This window comes from Chlorocebus sabaeus, chromosome 20, assembly GCF_047675955.1.
Source record: "Chlorocebus sabaeus isolate Y175 chromosome 20, mChlSab1.0.hap1, whole genome shotgun sequence".
NCBI classification, from domain to species: Eukaryota; Metazoa; Chordata; class Mammalia; order Primates; family Cercopithecidae; genus Chlorocebus; species Chlorocebus sabaeus.
In genome coordinates this window covers 46,672,900-46,688,528 of record NC_132923.1, presented here as the reverse complement: position 1 = coordinate 46,688,528, position 15,629 = coordinate 46,672,900, and positions in this window count along the sequence as shown.

Below are 15,629 nucleotides of genomic sequence, written 5' to 3'. Positions count from 1 at the left end.
TAATATCTCTTCTTTTTTCCCCTGTTATTGGTTATTTGTGTGTGTGGTTTTTCTTTTTAATGGACTTTTTTGAGGAGCAGTTTTAAAGGTTTACCAAAAAATTGAGGCAGAAACAGAGTCCCCATATGCCCCCTTATCACTTCACATCAGTTTCCCCTATTACTCATACCTTGCATTAATGTCATTCATTTGTTACAGCAAGGAGCCGGTATTGATATATTCTTATTGACTAAAGTTCATAGTTTACATTAGAGGTCACTCTGTATTGTATATTTTATGGGTTTTGACAAATATATAATGATATATATTCACCATCACCGAGTCATACTGAACAATTTCACTCTCCTAAAAATTCCCTGCACTCTACCTACTTACGCCTACTTTTCTCCTCCCAGACCCTTGGCAACCACAGGCCTTTCTACTGTCTTTATAGCTTTATCTTTTCCAGGATGTCATATAGTAGGAAGCACACAGTATGTAGCCTTTTCCAGATTGGCTTCTTTCACTTAGCAATATGCATTTAAGGTTTCTTTATGTCTTTTCGTAGCTTGAAAGCTCATTTTCTTTTTTAAATTTTTTCTTTTGAGGGCCTTATCAATGTTATTAATCATTTCAAAGAAAAAAACTTTTGCTCTTGTCTCTCTACTTTGTTTTTTTTTGTTTTTTTGTTTTTTTTTAAATTTATTTATTATTATTATACTTTAAGTTGTAGGGTACATGTGCATAACGTGCAGGTTTGTTACATATGTATACTTGTGCCATGTTGGTGTGCTGCACCCATCAACTCGTCATTTACATCAGGTATAACTCCCAATGCAATCCCTCCCCACTCCCCCCTCCCCATGATAGGCCCCGGTGTGTGATGTTCCCCTTCCCGAGTCCAAGTGATCTCATTGTTCAGTTCCCACCTATGAGTGAGAACATGCGGTGTTTGGTTTTCTGTTCTTGTGATAGTTTGCTAAGAATGATGGTTTCCAGCTGCATCCATGTCCCTACAAAGGACACAAACTCATCCTTTTTTATGGCTGCATAGTATTCCATGGTGTATATGTGCCACATTTTCTTAATCCAATCTGTCACTGATGGACATTTGGGTTGATTCCAAGTCTTTGCTATTGTGAATAGTGCTGCGATAAACATACGTGTGCATGTGTCTTTATAGCAGCATAATTTATAATCCTTTGGTTATATACCCAGTAATGGGATGGCTGGGTCATATGGTACATCTAGTTCTAGGTCCTTGAGGAATCGCCATACTGTTTTCCATAATGGTTGAACTAGTTTACAATCCCACCAACAGTGTAAAAGTGTTCCTATTTCTCCACATCCTCTCCAGCACCTGTTGTTTCCTGACTTTTTAATGATCGCCATTCTAACTGGTGTGAGATGGTATCTCATTGTGGTTTTGATTTGCATTTCTCTGATGGCCAGTGATGATGAGCATTTTTTCATGTGTCTGTTGGCTGTATGAATGTCTTCTTTTGAGAAATGTCTGTTCATATCCTTTGCCCACTTTTTGATGGGGTTGTTTGTTTTTTTCTTGTAAATTTGTTTGAGTTCTTTGTAGGTTCTGGATATTAGCCCTTTGTCAGATGAGTAGATTGCAAAATTTTTCTCCCATTCTGTAGGTTGCCTGTTCACTCTGATGGTCGTTTCTTTTGCTGTGCAGAAGCTCTTTAGTTTAATGAGATCCCATTTGTCAATTTTTGCTTTTGCTGCTGTTGCTTTTGGTGTTTTAGACATGAAGTCTTTGCCCATGCCTGTGTCCTGAATGGTACTACCTAGGTTTTCCTCTAGGATTTTTATGGTATTAGGTCTAACATTTAAGTCTCTAATCCATCTTGATTTAATTTTCGTATAAGGAGTAAGGAAAGGATCCAGTTTCAGCTTTCTACTTATGGCTAGCCAATTATCCCAGCACCATTTATTAAATAGGGAATCCTTTCCCCATTTCTTGTTTCTCTCAGGTTTGTCAAAGATCAGATGGCTGTAGATGTGTGGTATTATTTCTGAGGACTCTGTTCTGTTCCATTGGTCTATATCTCTGTTTTGGTACCAGTACCATGCTGTTTTGGTTACTGTAGCCTTGTAGTATAGTTTGAAGTCAGGTAGCATGATGCCTCCAGCTTTGTTCTTTTGACTTAGGATTGTCTTGGAGATGCGGGCTCTTTTTTGGTTCCATATGAACTTTAAAGCAGTTTTTTCCAATTCTGTGAAGAAGCTCATTGGTAGCTTGATGGGAATGGCATTGAATCTATAAATTACCTTGGGCAGTATGGCCATTTTCACGATATTGATTCTTCCTATCCATGAGCATGGTATGTTCTTCCATTTGTTTGTGTCCTCTTTTATTTCACTGAGCAGTGGTTTGTAGTTCTCCTTGAAGAGGTCCTTTACATCCCTTGTAAGTTGGAATCCTAGGTATTTTATTCTCTTTGAAGTCTCTCTACTTTGTACTTCACTGTGATCAAAGAGTATGCTACATATAATTTTGTTTCTTTGATGCTTATGGAGATTTCACGTTATGGCCCAGAATATGGTTTCTTTTGGTGGATGTTTTGCTTGTACTCAAAAAGAATGTTTATTCTGCTCCGGTTGTGTGACATAGTCTATTAATGTCACATAGGGTAAGTTTGATAGGGTTGTTTGAGTTTTCAATATATTTGCCTTTTCTTGTCTACTTGTTTTATTAGTTACTGAGAAAGAATTATTAAAGTCTCCAACTGTAATTGTGTGTTTATTGATTTCTTCTTTTAGTTCAGCCAGGTTTTGCTCTATTAGAAGCTCTGTTGTTAGTTACATATACATTGAATATTGTTATGCCTATTAATGAGTGGACCCATTTATTACTATCAAATATCCTTCTTTATTTCCAGTAATACCTCTTGTTTTGAATTCCATTTTGTCTGATATTATAGCCATACTAGCTTTTGCCAGTTTACATTTGCATGGTGTATCTGGTTCTATCCTTTTGCCTTCAACTATCTGTGTCTTTATACTTCCACTGTGTCTTTTGTAGTTGTATCTTTTTCCCTCTTTTATCCAGTTTGACATTCTGTCACTTTCAATTGTTTTATGTATCAATATACATTTAATATAATTATTCTTATTCCTGGGTTTAAGTCTAGCATTTTGCTGTTTTTTTTCTACTTGTTCCCTCTGTTCTTTGTTCCTTTTTTTCTAGCTTCTTTTGGACCACTCAGGTATTTTTATTATTTCATTTGTCTCTTCTATTAACTTTTAGTTTTACTACTTCGTTTATTTATTTTTAGTGATTACCTTAGGTATTACAATGTATCCTTAATTCATTGTAGTCTGTCTTAAATTAATATTATACCATTTCATGTTTAAGAAACTTAAAATAGTATATGTTCATTTATTGCCCTCCCTTCCTTTCCACAACTGTTATATATATGAGGTGTATTATTAACATTTATTAACATGTTGTTAACCCTAAAATACTTTATTATAATTTTTGTTTAATGAAATTGAAGAACGAAGATTATTCATTATGTTTTCCCAAAATTTAAGCATTTTCTGTTTTTCGTTTCCTCCTGTACATTTGTTTCTCCATCTGGTATTATTTCTCTTCAGCCTCATGAACTTTTTTTACATTTCTTGTAATACAGATCTGCTGACTACGAGTTCCCTCTACTTTTGTTTCTCTGAGAAATCTTTATTTCATCATTAGTTTTGATATACATATTTCTACTGGATATAGAATTCTAAGTCGATAGTTTTTTATTTTATCTCAGCAATTTAGTGATGTTATTCACTATCTTCTGACTTGGATTATTTCTAGTCAGAAGTTGGAAATTATTCTTATTGCTGTTCTCCTGTAATGTGTTTTTTTCCAGATGATTTTAAGATTTTCATTTTACCAGTTTTTTCCTGCAATTTGACTATAATGTATATTGACATCATTTTCTTTGTATTTCCCTGCTTAAGGTTGGTTGAAGTTCTACTTGCTTTTGTGAGTTTATGATTTTCATCAAATTTTTGAAAAACTTTGGTCATTTTTTTTCAAATAGTTTTTTGCCCCTTCTCTCACCCCTCTTATTTTCAAACTCTAATTACACATATGCCTTTTTTGACACATTTAATTTTGTTTTGTAGAGAATAATTACTTATCTATATATTTGTTTCTTCAGCTAGGATAGAACTTTTGAGAAACCAGGGGCTTGTCTTATTTTTCTATATGCTCATAACTTCACATTAACATATATATGGGGAAAGCTCAAAATATCTTTGTAGAATTAATTAAAAAATGAATGATGGTAATGACCATTTATTGATGGCTTACCATGTGCTACATACTATTTTAGCTACTTTCATGTGAATTAGTAATCTCTAGCTCACAACAGTCTTAAGAATAAATAATATATATTTAATTTTATAGAGGAGTGACCAAAGGCTCAGAGCTCTCCAAACTTGCTCAAGTTTACATAGGTCACAAGTGAGGAGCTGGAATTGAAACTGGCATGTATCTGTGTGATAAAGGGGAAGGGAGAAAATGCATAGCATTGTCTTACACTGGTAGGCTTGATTCTTCCTCTCATCCTGTATCATCATTCATTAATGAGAGTAAAATAAACTGTGGGCAACACCAGGAATTGAAGAAGCAGATGGCAAGATGGCCTTGAGCTGAATGGGACGGACATGCCCAGCAGGGGTGTACTCCAACTGAGATGGGAAGAGAGAGGGCAAGGCTGGGGCAGGTGCCCCATTTTCACCTACTCATGCAGTTTAAGAAGATGGCAACAAACAGCCTTCCTAGTGACACCAGGAAGCTTGTTAGCTGCTGTTTCTTACCTATTTTGGTCTCTGCAAAATTGATCAATTTTGGCCTCCACTGGGAGCAACTTGCAAGGGCTTAGAAGGAAAGAATATTGCATATGAATTCTCAGAGAAAACACTTCCAGGCACACCATCAAGGTAAATATAAGAGCAGCATTCTGAGTTTATTTTCTGTTCTGTGCTTCTTGTGATCCTGGTAATTTCTGTTTAGGAAAGGGGTTATCTCTTCCCTTAAGAAGAAAATGAAGATTAGCTAATTATTTTATTATTTTTTAATGTTTATTTCATGTTTTTGTTGATCTGTTTAAAGTCTATATTTATCTCTCCATATCTTCTATTTATTCATTGATCTTGTTATCTAGCTAGCATCTGCCTCTCTTTGCAACTGTTAAAATTTATTCTAGTTTTTGGAAATCTTCAGTATCCCCATTCCAATTTATGGCATTTTTAATGTAGCTTGTTAGTGTACATTTTGGACAATGTTAACATAATTTCAGGTATTGAGGACAAGTGAGGAATTTGCTTAAGTCCTTAGGAGAAGCTAAAAAGACTATTAACAAACCAAGTCCATAAAAAGCATCTGTTCCAGTCATGCTGGTGATTTTTTATTAGTCCTTCAAATCCATAACAAAGATCTCCAGAGCAAGACAAATGTTCTAGTGGAGTGCAATTTCCAATTTCTTAGCTAACCTGATTTTGTTGATTCATACATATGCATGATTCAGTGCTGTTCCTGCATACAAAAAAAAAAAAAAAAGAACGAAACAAGAGGAAAGAAAAATTCTTTGGGGCTCTACTCCTTTTTATATTATTTATATTCCTTGAAATGCCCTTGAAATTTCATTTGCTGAGGGAAGCTAAACAAATAATTGCATACTAAAAGGGAAATGAGACTAGCAAGCCAGATAATTTGTAACATCAAACATTCTTATTTCACGGTTAATATTTTCTCTGTGAGGAAACAAGAGGAGTAAACAGACTGATTTATCTTAAATGCAATAACTAATAGCAATGCCAAATGCATGAAGTGAAAATACCTTGGGATATACTTTCCCAGTTCTCTTCCATCATAGCTGAATGCAATATGCTTTAACAATAATAGGAGTCACGTTTGTCCTATTTCCCCTGATCTCTAAAGAAGGATGCCAATGCAGTAGTAATGCACCTTGCATGTCTTTGTGGCTACCACCATTTTGTTGTTGGTGTTGGGGTCTATTACATTGAAAAGTTTTTCTGAAAACAAACTTGACAGTACTTTGAGGCCAATGTAATGAGACAGACATCAAGACGTCATTTGAAATTGATCATGACCACCAACAGAAGGAGTGGGTAAACTTATCAGGTGTTATTTGGAATTCATAGCATTGTTCTCTGTAGGAGGCCAGAAAGGCAGTGTGGGGATGAAACTTAATTTCTCTGACATGACATTCATTGTCTTCAAATCCACCATCAGTAGAATTTGCATGGTGAGACACAATTCTCATTGACTACCAACTGAGAAATGACTGAAAATGAGGTATACGGTAATTTAAATGAGTAGGTTTGAATTAGGGAACAGAGTTAGGTCCAGTTTCAGCTTAGTGGACTGACTATATTTCTGTTTTCAATTAGGTTTCTCCTAAGAAGGAACTATATTTTAACACTCAAACTTCATGGTAAAATTGGGGTTCTGAGTGCTAAAAAGAATATTAAGAAAGGGGTCAATCTACTTCTGGATATTGACATTTGGTCCTAAATCCTATTCTAATCAGAAAATAGAAGAATTTTAGAGGTGGAAAAGATAGAAGAAAAATCGGGACAGAGAAAGGAGGGGTATGAGAGTTATAAGGTTGCCAGGTTACTAGGCCTCCAAGCATCTTCCTAGACCCAAACCTTTTTTTCCACTTGGGTCTTGGAACTCAGTTGCTTCACTCTCCTTTGTCACTTTTATCACCCACTGTGTACAGATTGTATACTTTCTTTCCAAAATTCACACGTCTGGCTAATTATTTTCACACTTACCTCCTCATACCCATTGGCCAACGTTCCCTGGTGCCCCTTCCTTTTGTGCCATCAGAGACAAGCCCATACATTCTTTATATTTTAAGGGCTCTACTGCTACTCCTTGCTGGAAGTCATGGGCATAACATGACTATATAGAAGAATGTACCTTAGAAATGTTTATAAGACTGTCAACCTAAAATAACAACAGAGAGAGTGGTTCTCAAAATAAATGAATTTATTTGGGAATGAATGACAAGGAATTATAATTTGGGATATGCAGTCTGTCACTAATTATAAGTGCATCTGGAGAGGCTGGAGCAAGAGGAAACTTCTAAAGGCAAAATAAGGAGGGTTACATAATTTGTTTTGAGACAATTACCCTTGTCTACACAGATCAATAATGATGGTGGCACCAGTCCAAGGTTCACTAGGCAGTTGCTGGGCAGATGTCTTCACAGAAGTATTCTTTCTGTTAAGGTTGCAGTGGTTTTTGGGCAAGGTTGTGGTTTTCATTGTCCTTGTAATAGGTTTTAGCCTAGATGGGTACGTGAGGGTCCCTCCTTTGTGACCTCTCAACTCCATTTTGTTAATGTTTGGCATAAATTACTCCATTTTGATTCTAACAACTTCCACAGGACCAAACGGCAAAAAGAATAGAGGAAAAGGATTATATAGAAAAGAAAGAGGTAGAACTCTAGAGAAACAAAGTTAATTATCTTCCAGGAATTCTTACTTTCTAGGAGCACTCTAATTAATGTGAAATACATGTGACACATATTATGTTTTAGTCATCAAAATCCTCTGTAGAGCCCTGAAATACGAATACCTGATCAGTATGCAAGAGGTTGTAGAGCTAATGGTTAAGACCTTGGACTCTGGAGCCAAACTGCCTGTATTTTTTTTTTTTTTTTTTTTTTTTTTTTTGAGACAGAGTCTCACTTTGTCACCCAGGCTGGAGTGCAGTGGCACGATCTCGGCTCACTGCAACCTCCCCGCCAGGCTCAAGCAATCCTCATGCCTCAGCTTCCCAAGTAGCTGGGATTACAGGTATGCGCCATCATGCCTGGCTGATTTTTTATATTTTTAGTAGAGATGGGATTTCACCATATTGGCCAGGATGGTCTCCAACTCCTGGTCTCAGGTGATCTGCCCACCTTGGCCTCCCAAAGTGCTGGGATTACAGGTATGAGCCACCACGCCCAGCCCCAAACTGCCTGTATTTGAACCTGGTTCTGCCACATAGTTATCTTAGTACATGTCTCCTCATCTAAAGTATTGGGGCTAACAACTGAAAGGACTAAATGAGTTTGTATTATAGCTTAGAATAGTGCCTGGCCTGAAGTAAGCATCACGTAGGTATTTTCTGTTACTATTACTCTTTTAAAAGATGCTATATGGATTTCTGGAGAAGGAAGGTTTGTCTCTACTTGGACTTTGTTGTTCAGCTCCTTATATATCCTAGTCATTGTGGTGACTGGACTCTTGCCATAATCCTGGCTTGAGTTTCAGATTGCTCTTGGCCACTCCAATCTATGTTAGGTTTTATTTTCTTGAGTAACTTATTTGGATCTTTCAGCAGGCTCTGTTAGAGCCCAATTACATGAGATGATTTACACAAATGAGGCTAAAACAAAAGTTGAGCAAACTTGCAGATCTGCCATAGGGCTTCACGATAGTGGACCTTGGTCTATAGTTCCTGCCTCCCATTAAGAGACTGATTAGGAACCTCCACTGAGCACATCGGGCTCCCATCCATCTAATGCAGGCTGTGTGGAAGGCCAGTGAACTTTTCCTTCATCATGGCCCCTCTTCCCACTATGGTTCTTGGAGAAAGGAGATTGCCAATACAACTCCTACTTTGTATGTGTTCTAAGCTTTTCCTCCATTAACCCACAGCCTATTAAAGCCGAAGCTACAAACGTCATGGAGGTGCTTTCCTATCTTAGCAAATACAACCTGACCTATGAGGATTTTACTCATTTTTCCTTTCAGTTAAGCTATAAGTTGAAAAGATTAAAAAAAAATTATCCAGCATTTTATGTGCTTTTTTCTGGAAAGATTTTAGCTTGACACATTATTGAAATGAAAGTCTTAGTTCCTGAATTTTCAATTAGCAATCATATTATTAGCTTTTTCTCATAAAAATAAACATAATTAGACCAGGTGTGGTGGTTTACGCCTGTAATCCCAGCACTTTGGGATGTTGAGGTGGGTGGATCTCAAGACCATTCTGGCTAAAAAATGGTGAAACCCCGTCTCTACTAAAAATACAAAAATTTAGCCGGGCATGGTGGCGGGCGCCTGTAGTCCCAGCTACTGGGAAGGCTGAAGCAGGAGAACGGCCTGAACCCAGGAGGCGGAGCTTGCAGTGAGCAGAGATCGCACCATTGCACTCCAGGCTGGGTGACAGTGCGAGACTCTGTCTCAAAATACATAAATAAATATAAATAAAATAAACATAATTCTTTAAAAATTGCATATTATTTCACTTATAGCTATCCCATAGTATTAGAAGTTTGATGTGCTAGTCCCTCCAGTAGAAAACAGGCACAAGTAGCCATGTAGGGAACACAGTACCCTATCAATTAGGTCCTATAAGTCCCAGAATTCAGAAGTATCTGGAGAAGTTTTAAGAGAGAGATAGGGATCTGAGACCTCCCATTTTCCTGGTATTGGATGCTTCTGTTGGAATAACTGAGTTTGTAAGGTGAATTTCAAGGTGCTCAACTAGGCACCTGCCTGGAAGTTTTAGGTAGGCCTGCCTCACAAATCCATTTATGGTAGAATGGAGAATCCAAGAGAGTGCAGGTCTTGATTCTGGTATAGCTCACACACATATCATAAAGAAACAGAGAGGAAGTCTGGTCTTTTCCTAAGAACCTGAGTGTAAGAAAGAATGGAACATGTTTCCTGTCAACCCAACTGTGTGGTACATGACTAATAGATGTGACAGTCTCTGAAATTTCTTTCTGGGAAAGGAACAAGTAAGGAGTGAAGGAATTGTTTAATATATTTTCCTTGCTGGTATTTCCCAAATGGGGAGATGAACAGAAGTAATCTGGGCTATAAGGTGAGGTGAGAGCATGGAGATAGCTATAGTGTTGCTCCCTACACATAATTTATTTAACTGTTCTTTTATTGTCAGACATTTAGGTTATTTCCAATTGTTTATACTATGGTGAACATATTTGCATGTACTTCTTTGACTATATCTTGGATTATCTCCTTAGGGTAGGCTTCTAATGTGGACTCAGGGTTCCATAAGAAGAGCAAAGGCTCTTGTGTGTGCTATGGAAGTGTATTTCACAATGGTGGAACACTGATTCATACTCAACCAAAGTGGTGTTACCACATTGTGCCAGCACTGAGAATAATAATTAAGGAAGATTTCAACAAACAGATTGATAAATAATGGCATTTAATTGTTTTAACTTACATTTCTTTTATTACAAGCAATGGTGTACAATTTTTATCTTTATAGGACATTTATATTGTTTGTGTCCTCTGCTGATTTTTTGGTGCATTGGTGTTTTTTCTCTTGTTATAAGATAAATTTTATGTTGTAAGATGACAACGTTTTTCCATATTTGCTGGAAGTATGGTTCCCCAGTTAGCTCTCTGCCTTTCAATTGTTTTTAGAGTAGTGTGGTAGATATTGCTATTTTCTACCTAAATTTGTTCTCTTTTTCCTATAGTCAATTATAGCTAAACATGTGGCTACCTAACTAGGGACAACCTGTTCCAACCCTCCTTGTAGTTAAATGGAGCCAGGCAATGCTTTGGCAATGCAATGTAAGCAGAAGTAATGGTTACCATTGTCTGACTGTATCAGTGGAGTAGAAGTGCTTACTTCATACTCTTCCTTCTACACTTTTACCAGCTGGAAACCCAGAGGAGGTACTGGCACAGCTTTAACCATACAGGCAAAAAGAATGCCCTAGGAGACAGCAGAGCAAGAAATTGGAAAGAACTTGGTTGATCATAAATGGCACACCCTGAACTCTTGGGAAAGAGCCCATAAACTGCTTGTTCTTTAAACCATCTGCTATAGACTAATGTGTTCTCTTGAAATTCATATGTTGAAATCTTAACCTCTAATGGTGCTGAGAGGTAAGGTCTTTGGTAAGTGAATGGGTTATGAGGGTGGAATCCTCATAAATAAGATTAATGAAGTGATAAAAGAAGTCCCAGAGATAGCTTCCTTACCTCTTCTACCACGCTAGGTTACAGTGAGAAGACAACTGCCTATGAACTAGAATAGTGGGCCTTCATCAGCCACCAAATCTGCCAGCTCCTTGCTCTTGGAGGTCCAAGCTTCTATAAAAGTAAGAAATAAATTTCTGTTGTATATAAGCCATATAGTTTATGATGCTCTATTATAGCAGCAAGAGTGGACTAAGACACTATCATGTTGTTGACACTTTTTTATAGTAGCCTACACTTACCCTAATGTCTTTGTCAAACAGAGGTTAGCTTTTTTTTCTTTCTTTCTTTTTTTAAAAAAGTACAGAATGGGCTCGTTCCAAGATGGCCGAATAGGAACAGCTGTGTCTGCAGCTCCCAGCGTGATCAATGCAGAAGATGGGTGATTTCTGCATTTTCAACTGAGCTCTGAAGAGAGCAGTGGTTCTCCCAGCATGGGATTTGAGCTCTGAGAATGGACAAACTGCCTCCTCAAGTGGGTCCCTGACCCCCGAATAGCCTAACTGGGAGACACCTCCCAGTAGGGGCTGACTGACACCTCATGCAGCTGGGTGCCCCCTCTGGGACAAAGCTTCCAGAGGAAGGATCAGGCAGCAATATTTACTATTCTGCAATATTTGCTGTTCTGCAATATTTGCCTCTGCTGGTGATACCCAGGCAAACAGGATCTGGAGTGGACCTCCAGTAAACTCCAATCGACTTGCAGCTGAAGGATCTGACTGTTAGAAGAAAAAACTAACAAACAGAAAGTAATAGCATCAACATCAACAAAAAGGACATCCACACCAAAACCCCATCTGTAGGTCACCAACATCAAAGAGCAAAGGTAGATAAAACCAAAAAGATGGGGAGAAACCAGAGCAGAAAAGGTGAAAATTCTAAAAACCAGAGTGCCTCTTCTCCTCCTAAGGATCGCAGCTCCTTGCCAGGAATGGAACACAGCTGGACAGAGAATGAGTTTGACGAGTTGACACAAGTAGGCTTCAGAAGTTTGGTAATAACAAACTTCTCCAAGCTAAAGGAGCATGTTCTCACCCATCACAAGAAAACTAAAAACCTAGAAAAAAGGTTAGAAGAATGACTAACTAGAATAAACAGTGTACAGAAGACCATAAATGACCTAATGGAGCTGAAAACCATAGCACGAGAACTTTGTGACGCATGCACAAGCCTCAATAGCTGATCTGATCAAGTGGAAGAAAGGATATCAGCGATTGAAGATCAAATTAATGAAATAAAGCAAGAAGAGGAGTTTAGAGAAAAAAGAGTAAAAAGAAATGAACAACGCCTCCAAGAAATATGGGACTATGTGAAAAAACCAAATCTATGTTTGATTGGTGGACCTGAAAGTGATGGGGAGAATGGAGCCGAGTTGGAAAACACTCTTCAGGATATCATCCAGGAGAACTTCCCCAATATAGCAAGGCAGGCCAACATTCAAATTCAGGAAATACAGAGAATGCCACAAAAATACTCCTTGAGAAGAGCAACCCCAAGACACATAATTGTCAGATTCACCAAGGTTGAAATGAAGGAAAAAATGTTAAGAGCAGCCAGAGAGAAAGGTTGGGTTATCCACAAAGGGAAGCTCATCAGACTAACAGCAGATCTCTTGGCAGAAACCCCACGAGCCAGAAGAGAATGGGGACCAATATTCAACATTCTTAAAAAAAAGAGTTTTCAACCCAGAATTTCATATCCAGCCAAACTAAGCTTCATAAGTGAAAGAAATGAAATCCTTTACAGACAAGCAAATGCTTAGAGATTTTATCACCACAGGCCTGCCTTACAAGAGCTCCTGAAGGAAGCACTAAACATGGAAAGGAACAACCAGTACCAGCCACTGCAAAAACATGCCAAATTGTAAAGACCATTGATGCTAGGAAGAAACTGCATCAATTAATGGGCAAAATAACCAGCTAACATCATAATGACAGGATCGAATTCACACATAACAATATTAATCTTAAATGTAAATAGGCTAAATTCACCAATTAAAGGACAGACTGGCAAATTGGATAAAGCATCATGACCCATCAGTGTGCTGAATCTAGGAGACCCATCTCATGTGCAGAGACATACATAGGCTCAAAATAAAGGGATGGAGGAAGATCTACCAAGCAAATGGAAAACAAACAAAAAACAAACAAACAAAAAAACCAGGGGTTACAATCTTAGTCTCTGATAAAACAGATTTTAAACCAACAAAGATCAAAAGAGACAAAGAAGGCCATTACATAACGGCAAAGGGATCAATTCCACAACAAGAGCTAACTATCCTAATTATATATGTACCCAACACAGGAGCACCCAGATTCATAAAGCAAGTCCTTAGAGACCTACAGAGTCTTAGACTCACACACAATAAAACGGGAGACTTTCACAGCCCACTGTCAATATTAGACAGATCAACGAGACAGAAAGTTAACAAGGATATCCAGGACTTGAACTCAGCTCCGCACCAAGCAGACCTAATAGACATTTACAGAACTCTGCATCCCAAACAACAGAATATACATTTTTCTCAGCACCCCATTGAACTTATTCCAAAATTGACCACACAGTTGAAACTAAAGCACTCTTCAGCAAATGTAAAAGAACAGAAATCACAACAAAATGTCTCTCAGACCACAGTGCAATCAAATTAGAACTAGGATTAAGAAAGTCACTCAAAACTGTACAACTACATGGAAACTGAACAACCTGCTCCTGAATGACTACTGGGCAAATAACAAAATAAAGGGAGAAATAAAGATGTTCTTTGAAACTAAGGAGAACAAAGACACAACATACCAGAATCTCTGGGACACATTTAAAGCAGTGTGTAGAGGGAAATGTATAGCACTAAGTGCCCACAAGATAAAGCAGGAAAGATGTAAAATTGACACCCTAACATCACAATTAAAAGAACTAGAGAAACAAGGGCAAATGAATTCAAAAGCTGGCAGAAGGCAAGAAATAACTAAGATCAGAGCAGAAGTAAAGGAGATAGAGACACAAAAAACACTTAAAAAAAATCAATGAATCCAGGAACTGGTTTTTTGAAAAGATCAACAAAATTGACAGACCGCTAGCAAGACTAATAAACAAGAAAAGAGAGAAGAATCAAATAGATGCAATAAAAAAATGATAAAGGGGATATCACCACCGACCCCACAGAAATACAAACTACCATCAGAGAATACTATAAACACCTCTACACAAATAAACTAGAAAATCTAGAAGAAATGGATAAATTCCTGGACACATACCCCCTCCCAAGACTAAACCAGGAAGAAGTTGAATCCCTGAATAGACCGATAACAGGCTCTGAAATTGAGGTAATAATTAATAGCCTACCAACCAAAAAAAGCCCAGGACCAGAAGTATTCACAGCAAAATTCTACCAGAGGTACAAGGAGGAGCTGGTACCATTCCTTCTGAAACTATTCCAATCAATAGAAAAAGAGGAAATCCTCCTTAACTCATTTTATGAGGCCAGCATCATCCTGATACCAAAGCCTGGCAGAGACACAACAAAATAAGAGAATTTTAGACCAATGTCCCAGATGAACATTGATGCAGAAATCCTCAATAAAATACTGGCAAACTAATCCAGCAGCACATCAAAAAGCTTATCCACCAAGATCAAGTTGGCTTCACCCCTGGGATGCAAGGCTGGTTCAACATATGCAAAGCAATAAACGTAATCCGTCACATAAACAGAACCAACGACAAAAATCACGATTATCTCAATAGATGCAGCAAAGGCATTCGACAAAATTCAACATCCCTTCATGCTGAAAACTCTCAAGAAACCAGGTATTGATGGAACGTATCTCAAAATAATAAGAGCTATTTATGACAAACCCACAGCCAATATCATACTGAATGGGCAAAAGCTGGAAGCATTCCCTTTGAAAACCGGCACAAGACAAGGATGCCTTCTCTCACCACTCCTATTCAATGTAGTGTTGGAAGTTCTGGCCAGAGCAATCAAGCAAAATAAAGAAATAACAGGTATTCAATTAGGAAAAGAGGAAGTCAAATTGTCCCTGTTTGCAGATGACATGATTGTATATTTAGAAAATCCCATCATCTCAGCCCCAAATCTCCTTAAGCTGATAAGCAACTTCAGCATAGTCTCAGGATACAAAATCAATGTGCAAAAATCACAAGCATTCCTATACACCAATAAGAGACAAAAAGAGAGTCAAATCATGAGTGAACTCCCATTCACAATTGCTACAAAGAGAATGAAATACTTAGGAATCCAACTTACCAGGGTTTGAAGGACCTCTTCAAGAAGAACTACGAACCACTGCTCAATGAAATAAGAGAGAACACAAACAAATGGAAAAACATTCCATGCTCATGGATAGGAAGAATCAATATCATGACAATGGCCATACTGCCCAAAGTAATTTATAGATTCAGTGCTATCCCTATCAAACTACCATTCACTTTCTTCACAGAATTAGAAAGAACTACTTTAAAGTTCATATGGAACCAAAAAAGAGCCTGTATAGCCAAGGCAATCCTAAGCAAAAAAGAACAAATCTGGAGGCATCATGCTACCTGACTTTGAACTATACCACAAGACTATAGTAACTAAAACAGCATGGTATTTGTACCAAAACAGATACATAGACCAATGGAACAGAACA